The following is a 13,986-nucleotide window of genomic DNA, read 5'->3' on the forward strand; positions in this document are numbered from 1 at the left end:
TCTGAAACCCTCAGTTTGTCTCCCGGAGTCCAAAGTTTTTCATGGTTCATCTCCCCCTCTGGTTTCCCCCCCTTCATTTTTCCCTTCCTTCTCCTAATGTCCTCCATGCTATTCCTTAAATTCCACATATAAGTGAAACCATATGATAATTGTCTTTCTCTGCTTGACTTATTTCACTTAGCATAATCTCCTCCAGTCCCATCCATGTTGATGTAAAAGTTGGGTATTCATCCTTTCTGATGGATGAGTAATATTCCATTGTATATATGGACTCCATCTTTTTTATCCATTCATCTATTGAAGAGCGTCTCAGCTCCTTCCACAGTTTGGCTATTGTGGACATTGCTTCTATGAACATTGGGGTGCATGTGTCCCTTCTTGTCACTACATCTGTATCTTTGTGGTAAATATCCAGTAGTGCAACTGCTGGGTCATAAGGTAGCTCTATTTTGAACTTTTTGAGGAACTTCCACACTGTTTTCCAAAGTGGCTGCACCAACTTGCATTCCTACCAACAGTGTAAGAGGGTTCCCCTTTCTCCACAACCTCTCCAACATTTGTTGTTTCTTGCCTTGTCAATTTTTGCCACTCTAACTGGTGTAAGGTGGTATCTCTATGTGGTTTTGATTTGAATTTCCCTGATGGTTAATGATGATGAACATTTTTGCATGTGTCTGTTAGCCATTCTTCTTTGGACAAGTGTCTGTTCATGTCTTCTGCTCATTTTTGACTAGATTATTTGTTTTTTGGGTGTTGAGTTTCAGAAGTTCTTTATAGATCTTGGATACCAGCCCTTTATCTGTAATGTAATTTGCAAATATCTTCTCCCATTCTGTGGGTTGCCTCTTTGTTTTGTTGACTGTTTCCTTTGCTATGTAAAAGCTCTTTATCTTAATGAAGTCCCAAAAGTTCATTTTCGCTTTTGTTTCCCTTGCCTTTGGAGACGGGTCTTCAAAGAAGTTGCTGTGGCCGATGTCAAAGAGGTTACTGCCTATGTTCTCCTCTAGGATTTTGATGGATTCCTGTCTCACATTGAGGTCTTTCATCCACTTTGAGTTTATCTTTCTGTATGGTGTAAGAGAATGGTCCAGTTTCATTCTTCTGCATGTGGCAGGCCAATTTTCCCAGCACCATTTATTAAAGAGACTGGATATTTTTTCCTGCTTTGTCGAAGATTAGTTGACCATAGAGTTGAGGGTCCATATCTGGGCTCTCTATTCTGTTCCATTGGTCTACGTGTCTGTCTTTGTGCCAGTACCATGCTGTCTTGGTGATCACAGCTTAGTAATATAGCTTGAAATCAGGCAACATGATGCTCCCTTTAAAGATCTATGGGCTTTAACCTCAGAGCAATGGGAAATTCCTGAAGGTTTTTAAGGAGGAAGGGAGGAATTTACATCTTAAAAAAAAGTAAGTGAAGTAGGACCGGTGCAGATAGTTACACAGAATGTGCATTGCACAAGCCTCAGGAATGTCATTATTAGTGTAGTCTAATAAATGATTCCCTCAGGGTTGTGTAGCTGACAACTTGAACAATCATAGTCTTATTCCCAACTCCGTTGGTCTGAGAACTGAGAATGAACACAGGATAAAATCAGGGTAGAAAATTTAGTTATCTATTAGAATAAGCTATTATATAAAATGTTCTAAAAAAGATCTTATTGAACAATTTTTGGGTATGATTTGGAAGTAGATCTTCCTAGAGGTAGTAGGTTGAATGATTTCTCAAGGTCTTTTCCAGTTTTATAATATGGATTTCAATGACATTGTCTTTGGAAAAAAAAATCCTCTCCTACATTTGTTTCATTTTCTTTCCCTCAACAGATTTATCAAAGCATCTGGCCAGAAATCTAAAAATAGCCGCTCAATGGTTAGCTGTCCTTCTTCTCCCTGCCTAGGGTTACCATGGGAATAGCGTAATGAAGGATGGATGCATCAGAGACAGTGCTGAGAAGCCATTGGGATTTGCAGCCTGCTTGTTTTGAGAGAGCCAACCTAGATAATAATAAAGGCAGGCCATTTCTTCCTTTCCATTGATTAAAAAGATGAATCTTAGGAGTGGCCTTAAGCCTCACAAGAGCCTGAAGCAAAAGTAGATGTGTTGGCGAGGGATGGAAATTGCTGCGTACAAAGAGGTTTCCAAATAGCCAGTGTATGTCCTCAGCCTGCACCTGCCCTACAAGAGGCACTGTGAAATGGTAGTACCTCGTCATCTTGGGATAGTTCTGGAGCCCCCACACCCGCTGAAGCCCCCACGCCCATGGGAACTGCCACTGGAATTCAGGCCAAGAATCAGTCCCCACCGCTCCCTGACAGAGGATCAGCTTGGAGCAGACCCAGCTCCTGAGGCAGGAGCTAATCCAGTGGGTTATTTCCACTTGACCTTTTGCCTGTCCAGCTTGGCTGGTTTGAAAAGGCCTCCCGAAATAGGGGCCTCCAGATACCTCCAGGAATTCAGGCCTTAAACAAAAATAAAATGAAAAGTCATATTTTAAGATGTCCATGGAAGACATAATGCTGGTCACATTGCATTCATTTAATCCCCACAATACCTGACATGTTGCTGCTTTATTCATAGATGGAGAAACCTAGGCTCACAGGGGATAAGTGTCCTAAACAAGGTGACAGAGTTAAAATTAAGCAATTTAGGAAACTGGAACCCAGATCCACACCCTTCCATAATCCACGTGCTTCCCCTGAGCCAAGATGAACCACAGAATTGCGCTTTTGTTTTACTACTCCCTCCCCAGGATAAAGCTGTTGCCCAAACACAGATGGCTATAGACCTAAGTCATCGCCTGTGAAATAATGTTTGTGATTTAAAGAGGTTTGCCTCTTTGCTAAATTATGCTCCCATATATAATAAGAAGTAACATCACAAGAGGTGCATTTTAAACTTTTTTTTAGTCTAAAGAGATTCTTTTGAGATGGCGAAGGTGGAGAGATCTTTTCTCCTCTACCTGAAAACAAAGAGGTGGAGTGATGAGCTCAGAGCCATACAGCATGTCAGAAGGCAAACTGGGACCAGACCCAGACTTCTTGATTATCAGGCAATAGGCCAACCCCTGAGCCAAGATGAACCACAGAATTGCCCTTTTGTTTTACTTTTCCCTCCCCAGGATAAAGCTGTTGCCCAAATACAGATGGCTATAGACCTAAGTCATCGCCTGTGAAATAATGTTTGTGATTTAAAGAGGTTTGCCTCTTTGCTAAATTATGCTCCCATATATAATAAGAAGTAACATCACAAGAGGTGCATTTTAAACTTTTTTTTAGTCTAAAGAGATTCTTTTGAGATGGCGAAGGTCGAGAGATCTTTTCTCCTCTACCTGAAAACAGAGAGGTGGAGTGATGAGCTCAGAGCCATACAGCATGTCAGAAGGCAAACTGGGCCCAGACCCAGACTTCTTGATTATCAGGCAATAGGCCAACCTGGCTCCAGAACTGCCATCTTAAAGAGCAAGTGCATGCCCATGGAAGCAGGGCTGTGGGCCTTTGTAAAGGGCAGGGAATTTTACATCTCTCTCCCTCTCTGACTCTCCCTCTTTGTGCTATTCTGTAAACCCCTGTAGCTGTATGCATGTTCTGGGATGCACCCCAGGGAACTTCTCTGTGTCCCTTCATTAGACACAGATTATAAAAATAATTATAATAACATTAGTTATGACATGACTCCTGTGTATCTGTATGTGGTGCTTAGGACTTCACATGTGCAACTTTCATGACATAAGAATTATAATTCAAATTTTACAGATAAGGAAACTAAAGCTTGGAATAAACCTAAGGTGCCCAAATACCTCAGGGGAAAAGGAACACAACCCAAATTTTAATCTGGGTCTGCTTCTTAAGTCCTTGCTCTTGCCATAGGAAGATACTTTACATAACCCTCTTAAATACAACAAACCAATGGGCCATACTGTTCTAGAACTGAGCGGTGGATTATACCAGGAAGAGACTGTCACAGGGACAGCCCTGGAAATTCCCATTGCTCATCCCTCGACATCATTCTACTATCTCTGGCTAGATGCCACCCCCTCACACACTCATCATCTTAGGGAACGTGGGCCCTCTATCTTCTTACCCAATTCTTTCTTAGCAGTACCTAGTACTGCGAGACATTACATTGTGTTTGTTTATTGATTTACTGTCTATTCCAAATAAATATATAACCCCAAATAAAATATAACCCCGACAAAGCAGGAACTTAATTTTGTTCACTAGAACTAAGAACCCCAAATATGACCTAGTATATGGTAGATGCTTAATAAATATCTTCTGGCCTCTTTCCCACACATTTAATAAGAACTTGATTTGAATCTGCCTCCTAATAACTGGATAATCTTGGACTAGTTATTTAATCTCTTTAAATTTCAGTTTTCTGATCTGTAATACAGGGACATTAATGCCTCCTTCATGAGGATTTGTGGGGACTCAATGATTTAATGAATAGAAAAACCCTTGGCATGAAGCATAATAAACACTCAGTAAATGGTACCTTTTGATTATTACTATCATCATTATTATTATAAAATGTTATTGACACACACCAGCAGCAACACTATTACCCCTTTTATTACAACCGTGTGAACCAGACTGACGTCATCTTGGACAAATCTGCCATGATGACCGCCCAGTGACCTGAAGCCTTCTTGAACACAGCACCCTCCCCCCACATTCTTTCTTTTTATTTAACCACATAATGGCCCTTAAGTACACCCTGGAGGCATACTGTCCTTGATCTGCCCTATGACTATGACACACAACTATTCTCAAACAGTTCCCCCAGTGGTTCCCCAGCAGTACTCCCAGCCTGTAGTCTACAAAAGCAGGTCTTACGGGGAAGTGGGGTTGTGGAGATCCCCTCCTCTTGTAACAGCCAAAGACTTCTGTCCATAAGTCCCCTTAATAAACCATTTCTTATCAAGTTGGACTTAGGGACCTTTTTCTTCAGTCTCACAGCTCCTTTGGCTGTTGGAGGTCATTTTGCACACACCTCCTTTTCACAGAACATGAAGTCCAAATTCACATATGTCATCAACCTCATAAGCTAGAATGGCAAAGTTAAATCTCATAATTACACAGTGATCAAGATATAAACCTCTTTGGGGCACCTGGGTGTGGCTCAGTTGGTTAAGCATCTGCCTTTGGCTCAGGTCATGATCTCAGGGTCCTGGGATTCAGTGCTGCATCTGGCATCCAGGCTCCCTGCTCAGCAAGGAGTCTGCTTCTCCCTATGCCCCTCCCCTTGCTCCTGCTCTCTCTCTCTCTCTCTCTCAAATAAATAAATAAAATCTTTAAAAATAATAATCAATCAATCTCTTTAATGAGTAAAATTACCATTTACATTTGACTGGATGCACCATCAATTCTAAGAATGAAAACAACAAAGTGGAGCATATATATCAGATGCCATAAAAATCTCTCCTTTTATAACTTCGGGTGCCCCCTCGGTGGCATGAAAGAAATGCATGAGCACAATCTTTGCAGGCAAAGATTTCTGGAGAATGTGTTTTCTGTTTTTGTAATGCTCTAAGATCATATAAATAAATGAATTTCCTGGGGTGCCTGGGTGGCTCAGTCGTTAAGCGTCTGCCTTCGGCTCAGGTCATGATCCCAGGGTCCTGGGATCGAGCCCCACATCAGGCTCCCTGCTCGGTGGAAAGCCTGCTTCTCCCTCTCCCACTCTCCCTGCTTGTGTTCTCTCTCTTGCTGTCTCTCTCTCTCTGTCAAATAAATAAAGAAAATCTTAAAAAAAAAAATGAATTTCCATTATTACCTTAGGAATTATCTATTTGTCCAAATCAATTATTGAGTTGGCCTAGATATTAATTGAAAAGTCAATGAACCCAATGAATTCTCCATACCAAACAAACAAACGAAAAAGACTTCCAAAAAGTTAAATGGAAACAATGTTGATTTTACAGCACATCTGAGTTCATGAAAATGAAGGTGTCCCACTCCCCTACCATAGAGACCTTCAAAAAAGGTCATAGCTCTGCCAATTTAGCACTAATCAAACACAGGGAGATTTCACTTGAAAATCTGGACTTTTGTCTGTTCTTGAAAAAACAGAATCTGACAACACTAGTTCTGTTGCATTCCTGTACAAAAACAGTACCTGAAGCTTGGTGGAAGCTACCCTCTTTAGGGGCACATGTCTCTTGAAGCCATATGTAATAACCATTCCCTTACATCTAGACAATTTCTTGCATTAACATTGCCTGCAATGCTCCTTTCGATCTGAGTTTGTGATGTTGCATCTACTCTAATGAGTCTGTACACAGATCTTATATGGGGGGAAACTGAGACTCCCAAGTTTATTCACTTGAATCAACTTTTTTTGGGAAGCAACATGTAGTGGAAAGAAAACCCATCTCGAGCCAATGCTTTGGTTAACTGTATGAACTTGGGGAAATCAGTTTACTTTTCTGGAACTAGGTTTTCTCTTCTCTAATATGGGAATAGCTGTAATCTAGCCCAAAAAGGAGTTGTAGGATCATATGTAAAATGCACTGAAGACACAGTGTAAATTATAATACTTTACAAACATAGCAGCTTTCATTACCCAGTCACACAGTTGGGAGAAAAGGAATTGGTCTCTACCGGAAACCACCTTCCTACCAACAAACAAAAGCATCTCCTCCAATAGGAATAGTTGGGTTTCTATAGACATCATCAGAAATATGATTTATTGGCATTTGCTATTCTGCTCATCTCTTCAGATAACACTGACATCAAGGTGAGTGCCCAAATCATCATCATATTCAGGAGCATCCAATCCCAAAGTTATATGCTTACAACAGTGAAAAGCCAGGGAGCAAATGAATTAGGAACATCCCACAAATGGAAACATTGAAAAAATATACTTTCCCTCACATCCTATGAAAAATTCAAGCTGCAAAGCCAGAAGACAAGGAACTAAAGTATGTTCCAGAATAATAAGTGGCCTTGACCATTTCCCTCATGCCTTTCATCTTTTTACTTTACAAAAAACCCTGTGCTCCTTCTTAAAGGTACAGGTGCCTTTTTCCTTCCATTCTCCCAAATATATACATATCATGTATAAAAACCAAACAATAAAAGTTTAAACTCTTTCTCAATTCTCTCCATCAAAGAAAATGCCTGAATAATCAGCTAAATGATGTCAATCCCTTTTAGTGGGTTTGGATGTGATAAGAATCTACTTTAGAGGTTGAAATACCTGCATCTCCTCTCAGCTTGATAGTTTCATAAGTATCTGTGATGAAGGGAAGTGATCTTAGTCTCTGTGGAATTCCCAGAATAGACTGAGAACCAAGTGCAACAAAGGCAGTGAAAACTGAGTCGAGAAAATTGGACCCAGCCTCAGGCAAATCCTCATTCCTGCCTCCTCCTTGGGTTTCCAGGTTTAACTCATGTCCCCCTGACTATTCTGATTGTCATGATTCCAACCTCACCTAAATATGCTCTTCTCCAGATTCCAAATACTGCATTCAGGAGAAGAAACTGGTGGAGAGCCCTTATGGGAAGCTTGGAAGTTGCCACACAAAGCTGACATATGTATTTTATGAGGACTGAGTCCTTCAATTCCATAAGGAACATAGGCACTCTCATTATCCTAACTTTTCAGCGAAGGAAACTGAGACACAAAAAAGTATGTGACAAATCTAAAGTCAGACAACTAACAAATGATGGCCCTAGTATCTGACCTGAGTAAATCATGGAACTCAAATCTTTATATGGTCCTATTGGTCATGTACTGACTCTGTCGGAGGGTATCTATACCCCATCTCATCTGGTAGAGAACAAGAAATTAGAGGGACAGATACAGGACTTATGAATCCTGAAGTTTCATATATATACACGGATTTTAGATACTTAGTGTAGTAGTTTCCTAGGGCTGCTGCACCAAATTCCTACAAACACGCTGAGTGGCTTAAAACAACAAAAATAGCCTTGCTATTTTGAAAATCAGAAGTCCCAAATGGGACTGGGAATAAATCACAGGATCAGCAGGGCTATGCTTCCCACTAAGGCTCTAGGGAAAAATCCCTTAGCTTCCCTTTCCCAGCTTTTGGAGGTTACCTGCATTCCTTGGATCTTGGTCCCTTCCACCATCTTCAAAGTGTACTGTAAGAGTCTCTGCTTCCATTGCCCCATCTCCTCCCTGACTCTGATCTTTGTGCCTCCCTCTTATAAGGACCCTTGTGATGACATTGGGCCCATCAAATAATCCAGGATAATCTTCCCATCTCCAGATCTCTAACTTAATTACATCCTCAAAGTCCTTTTTGCGGTAAGGTAACATATTCACAGTCCCATAACAAATTGGAACATAGACACTTTGACAGGGCTGGGGGTGGGGGGGACTCCGTTATTTAGCCTACTATAGATAGACAGATAGATTTTAAGATACTGGACCATAGGTATAGGAATAAAAGGACTTCAAATTATACAATCTTAAAACAGAAAGGAAACTTGAAGATCCTCTAATCCAACTTGAACAAAGGTATGGCAATGTCAAGAATACACTCAAGCCTCTGGTTATTGAGCTACATCTTCCTCATTGTGTTTATCAGCTTGCTTTATAAACAGGAAATGAGGTAATTCTAGTAAGGTAGGCATGAAACACATTGTTCTTCTAAGACCTTTGACACAATTACTTGTTAGTAGAACTTTCTCCAAGTTGCTACTGAAGAAATGGAAAGGGTATTAAAAAAGAAGCAAGTGCATTAAAAAAAAAAAAATTTGCCTGATCTTTATCTACCCAGTGTGTTTTCTCTCTTTTCTACCTCTTACCTAGAAATATGCTTTGTTTCCTCCAAACAAGCCTTAGAAATTGCTCTGAAACCAGACACTAAGCATGACCAAATGAGGAGGTACTTTGTGTTACATGAAAAAGAAAACACAAATGAAAATGTTTGAAATTTCTACATAAAGCCAGAGGTTGAATTTGTCTGTGTTCTCCACAAAAGCATCTAGCTAATTTTTCAGTTCAGCTTCAAAGAGAACAAACAAAATTTCAAAGGCAAGAAAATGTTGCCTTTCCATTTCTTCTCAAATTTCCCCAAATTAGGTTGCTTTAATAAAAGCAACTAAATTGTAGGGCACACAAAGCCCACAGAAGCAGATGTGAAGAATAATGCTTGAAACCTTACAAGTCCTATTTTTTTCAAGTATATACCATACTATTTGGGATGACCGATGTAATTTTGTAAAGGAAGTTTACTTGATATTGACTGCATATTCAAATAAGAAATGCAGGTGTGTGTGTGTGTGTTTTTAAGATTTTACTTATTTATTTGAGGGAGAGAGAGTGAGAGAGAAAGAGAGAGAGCACAAACTGCGTGAGGGGCAGAGGGAGAAGCAGGCTCCCTTCTCAGCAGGAAGCCCAACGCTGGTCTCAATCCAAGGACCCTGAGATCATGACCTAAGCCAAAGGGAGAGGCTTAACCAACTGAGCCACCCAAGTGCCCCAATGCAGGTGTTTTTAAATAAGATTAATCACAGTATTATTGGAAGGAAGAAAATAAATTTCTGGAAATGTTCTTCAATGGACACTGCTTGCTTTGATACCAGAGCTCCTAACTGGAGTTGATTATTGAATTTTGGAGATTCAGTTATTAGGAAAGAAATATGACCAAATTATTGAACAAAATAATAAGTCCCATTAAGTGGAAGATCTTATTGTGAACAATTTTATTAGTGACCTAATCAATACCGGAAACAAACAAAAAAAACTCATGAATTTTATGTCACAGGGACCATGTCAAATGAATGCATTTATTGTCACTACAAACCTCATAATATACAATGCAACAGATATTATTCCATTTTCACTGATAAAGTAAAAAAGTCACAGAGAGATTGCAAACTTGCTCAAGGTACATAATCATAAAAATCTTTTCCTGTTGGTATAGATTTTCTCTTATATGTCTTATATGTCCTAGGTTTATATGTCTTACATGTCCTAGATTTTCTCTTATATGTCTTATATGTCCCTCTCCATGTTCAGCTCAAGCCCCTCTTCCCCTAAGAACTCTGGTTCCCATGGGCTCTCAGCTTGGTCCACCTCCTTCTCTGTGGATGATCTCATCCAAAGCTTCAATAGCTAATTGAAGACTAATGAACTCTCAAGGATATAGCCTCAGCTCAGATTTCACTCCAGCACTCCAGATTGGATATCCAATTATGTATGTAACACTTCCACTTGGGATATACCCTCTATACTTGAATTCAGAATGCCTGAAGCTAACCTCACCATTGCCACTATACCCACTGAACCAGTGTTTGAAATCTGGGAACAGTCCTGATTCCTCCAGAACTTTCCCTTATCACTGCCCCCTACACTCTATAGATCAAGCAGTCTTATCAACTATTTCTTTGTACATTTCAAGCCTGTCTCCTCTCTGTCCCCACTCCTATAGCTTTAACTCAGGTTCCCGCAGTTTCTCACCTGGATTACAATAGCCTCTCCACTGGCCTCCGTGGCCCTAGAGTAGACCCTTTCTATCCATTCTCCAGAGCCCATGTGAGAATCTGATCATGTCATTTCTTTATATAACATAATAATAAACAATTGCTTCTCACAGCTTTCAGGATGAAGGCCAAATACATAAAGCCCTTTGTGATGTGGCTTTTATTTTGTCCCCTGGCTTTGTTTCCCATAGCACTCATTGCCATGCACTGATTATTTATTCACTAAAATTTATAAATTCCAACTATGTGCCAAATTTTCCAGACACAGCAAAACATTTTTACCAAAACATGCCATGTCCTTTAGTGCCTCTGACTTTCTCTTCTGTCGTCCTTATGCCGAGAACACACTTTCCTCCATTGTTCACTCTCCCTTCTCAACAGACACAATTCACATCCAGCAGCACCTCTCAAGGGAGCCCCCCCTTCCTCCCTCCAATGGGATATGTGCTGTCCCTCTTTTGCACCCCCAGCATTCACTCTGCACCACCCTCTCTTACCCTACCATGAGACCAGGAGCTTCCTGAGATTGAAGGGTTTGTGTTATTTAATTTTGCATCCTCTACACTTAGTAGAATGTCTGGAGCATGATCGGAGGCACTGAGCACATATTTATTGAATGAAGAACAAACCAAGATTTAAACCTATGACCATCAGATCCTAAAGTTTATGCACTTTGCACTATAATATAACAACACAATATAGCATGATAGGAGAAAATCAAGAAAAAAGAAAACTCTCCAAAGTGATGTTTTTAATCCAAAATAAGCAAAACCAAAATAAGCAAAACCACACTATTTTATTATCAAATTGATTTTTACTTAAGGAAATATTTACAGTGGATATTTTCCTATGTCGTTAACAAGCTTATGACATAATAACAAATTTGCTCTCAGCACAATACTCAAGGTGAAAACGCAGGTTGTTGTTGCTTGGTCATTGCAGTAGGTGTATGGAACTGACTATGAAGGGGTCCCATACACACACACGTGGGAAGCATGAGGTCGGATAAAAACTAGCTAACCACCTTTAAAACAGAATAGAGAGCATCATTATTCTACATTAGTCTCCATCAAGCTGTGGCTAAATGCTTATGCAGAAGTTAGCCATGCCTGAGGAAAGGTTAGCCTGTTGCCTTTATTGTCATCCACCATCTACCCGGCAGCTTCTACTAAAATGGTATTTAAATGTCTGTAAGAAAACAACCACCCTCTGAAGAGATCCCAAACCTGCATGCCACAGTCATACCCTCAGCCAGCTCTGGGAGAGAGAAACCATCTTTCTCTCTGTTACCCAAGCTATGATAATATACGCATAGAAGGTGCCAGACATGGTGTTCTCGTCACCCCCAAATGTGGAGAAAGAAGAAAAGAGGAAAGAAAGGCTCACAACAATATATCCATTTTCATTTCCTTCTCCACCCCGGTCATGGCCATGGCCATGGTTTATTTGCATGAGTCAATAAATAAATTCCTCTTCCTGTGTTTTTTTGCTTTGGTCATGTTTGTCATAACCAACCAGAGACGCTGTTACAATACCCAGGATTTCAGCAGATTCAATGAACTTTAGTGATTACATTTTTCTCTCCAGAAATAAATATTTTTCCAAAATAACCTTTTTAGGGGAAATCAGACTTTTTAACAGTTTTCACATGCTTGGGATGTAGCCTATTTCTACACTCATATATCACCTAGGCTCAAATAGAATAATTGACTGAAGACTTCAGGAATACCTGGCTGATCTCTTCCCTCTTGACTTCATGGTATCAAGAATTCTGAATCTGGAGGTATGAAACCTAAGTCGTGAATCCCATCTCTGCTAATCTGTAGTAAAATTACCTATAACAGATTGATTCTCACATTCATAGAATAGGTAAAACCCTCCTGCATCCACATCACCCAGCTCTTATGAGGATCAAACAAAATGGATGGCATTACCATACTTTGTACAGCCATGCATAAGTAACTGCTATTAATCACTGGCATTTCTCAAGGCTAAATCTCTGAATCTTTGATATCTTTTCTAAAATTCTCTCCCTTGAAGGACTAACCGATTCGATTGCCGTCAACTACCACCTTCTTGGCCCTGGATCCCCCGTCAATACGTTTTTTCCTGTCTTCTCACCTCTGCTAGTTTAACAAACATTTCCTTTTAAAAATCCTGACATAGGGGTGCCTGGGTGATTCAGTCAGTTAAGTGTCTGCCTTCAGCTCAGGTCATGATCTCAGGGTCCTGGGATAGAGCCCCGTGTCGGGGGCTATCTCTCTCTCCCTCTGCCCCTCCCCCTTGCTTGTTCTCTCACTCTCTCTCTCTCTCATAAATAAATAAAAATCTTTAAAAAAAATAAGATAAAATCCTGACATAACCTCAAACTGAGCAAGTCTAAAATCAGACTTTTCCCCAAATCCATGTTCTTCTGATCTTCCATTTCTGGCTTTGGGCTGTTCATCTTCTACGGGGTCCTGAAGTCACCTTCCATCCATTCCTCTCTATTGATCAGACCCAATCATAAACCAGTTTCTACTGTGGTCATGTCCTTATAAATTTCTCTCACATCTGTATTGCTGCTCTTCTTACTGCCCCCATGCAACACTAAACTGTCATCACCTTTTGCCTAGATTACTATACCCTAACTGACTTGTCTACTCTATTTTTCTACCCCATGCACTATCTCCTCTCTACCAGTGTCAGAAAAATCTTCTACAAATCTTCTTCCTGGGAAGTTACTGATCACATATATATTATATATATACACATGCACACATTGCAATTCTGCAATGTAAATGTCTTTATTTATTCGAAAGATGAGGAAGCTGAGACTCAGAGATATAAAATGACTTGCCCTAAATCATGTAGTTATGATGTGGAAAAACAGAAGTGAACCTAGTACCTCTGCCTCCCAAACTGATAATGCAAGGTCTTCTGCTAACTTGTCACATCTCAGCCCTTCCATCAAGGGTTGTGTGGCTTCCTTTCACTCTCAAGCATCTTCTGATTCTCCCCTTACCTTCAATCTATGCTTTCCTACGTGGTATTAAGGCATAATGGCATTATGTCTGACAAAGAGATTGTGAATACCTTGATGGCAATGTTCAGATCTTCAAGTTTTCCATCTCTGTATTATTGTCTGCTCCTAAAATAAAGTTGAACATAGCAAAAAAGAGAGACAGAAAAAGAAAGAGGGAAGGAGAAAAGGAGGAAGAGAGGGAAGGAAAAAGGAGAGAAGAAAATCAAATTTTCTAAAATTCTTATAGGAAACAAGATGCATTATCATCACTTCTCAGAATAAGGCCTATAGATCCCCTGCATCACATCCCCAGGAGGGGGGGTCCCAGGGCCCCACCCCCACTGATTCTGATTCGGGAGCAGGAGCTCTGACTCTGCACTAAGAGCCCCGGACAATTCTTATGCACACTACAGACTACAAATCACTGAAACCTGAAATCTCTCCTTGTTTTTGCCACAAGACAGAATTTTTAAACAGCATATTCTATTTGTGCCCCTTGAGAGTAAACAAACATTTAATAGGAA

General features: G+C 40.2%; 1 protein-coding gene across 12 annotated transcripts in view; it reads right to left on the minus strand.

The window, feature by feature from the left end:
* The window catches only part of GRXCR1 (glutaredoxin and cysteine rich domain containing 1), a 291,367-nt gene that overhangs the window by 52,538 nt on the left and 224,843 nt on the right, over positions 1–13,986 (minus strand). For 6 of the 12 annotated variants that reach the window (XR_014143050.1, XR_014143041.1, XR_014143043.1 and 3 more), the window contains one exon: positions 11,188–13,588. The exons of 4 other annotated variants lie outside the window; for them this stretch is intronic. The gene's annotated coding sequence lies outside the window, so the exon portion shown is untranslated. Of the gene's footprint in view, positions 1–11,187; positions 13,589–13,986 lie in introns of those variants that run through there. 2 more of the 12 variants (XR_014143045.1, XR_014143048.1) reach the window with 2 other exon arrangements.

This window comes from Leptonychotes weddellii, chromosome 2 (assembly GCF_054177405.1).
Source record: "Leptonychotes weddellii isolate Sample4059 chromosome 2, ASM5417740v2, whole genome shotgun sequence".
NCBI lineage: Eukaryota > Metazoa > Chordata > Mammalia > Carnivora > Phocidae > Leptonychotes > Leptonychotes weddellii.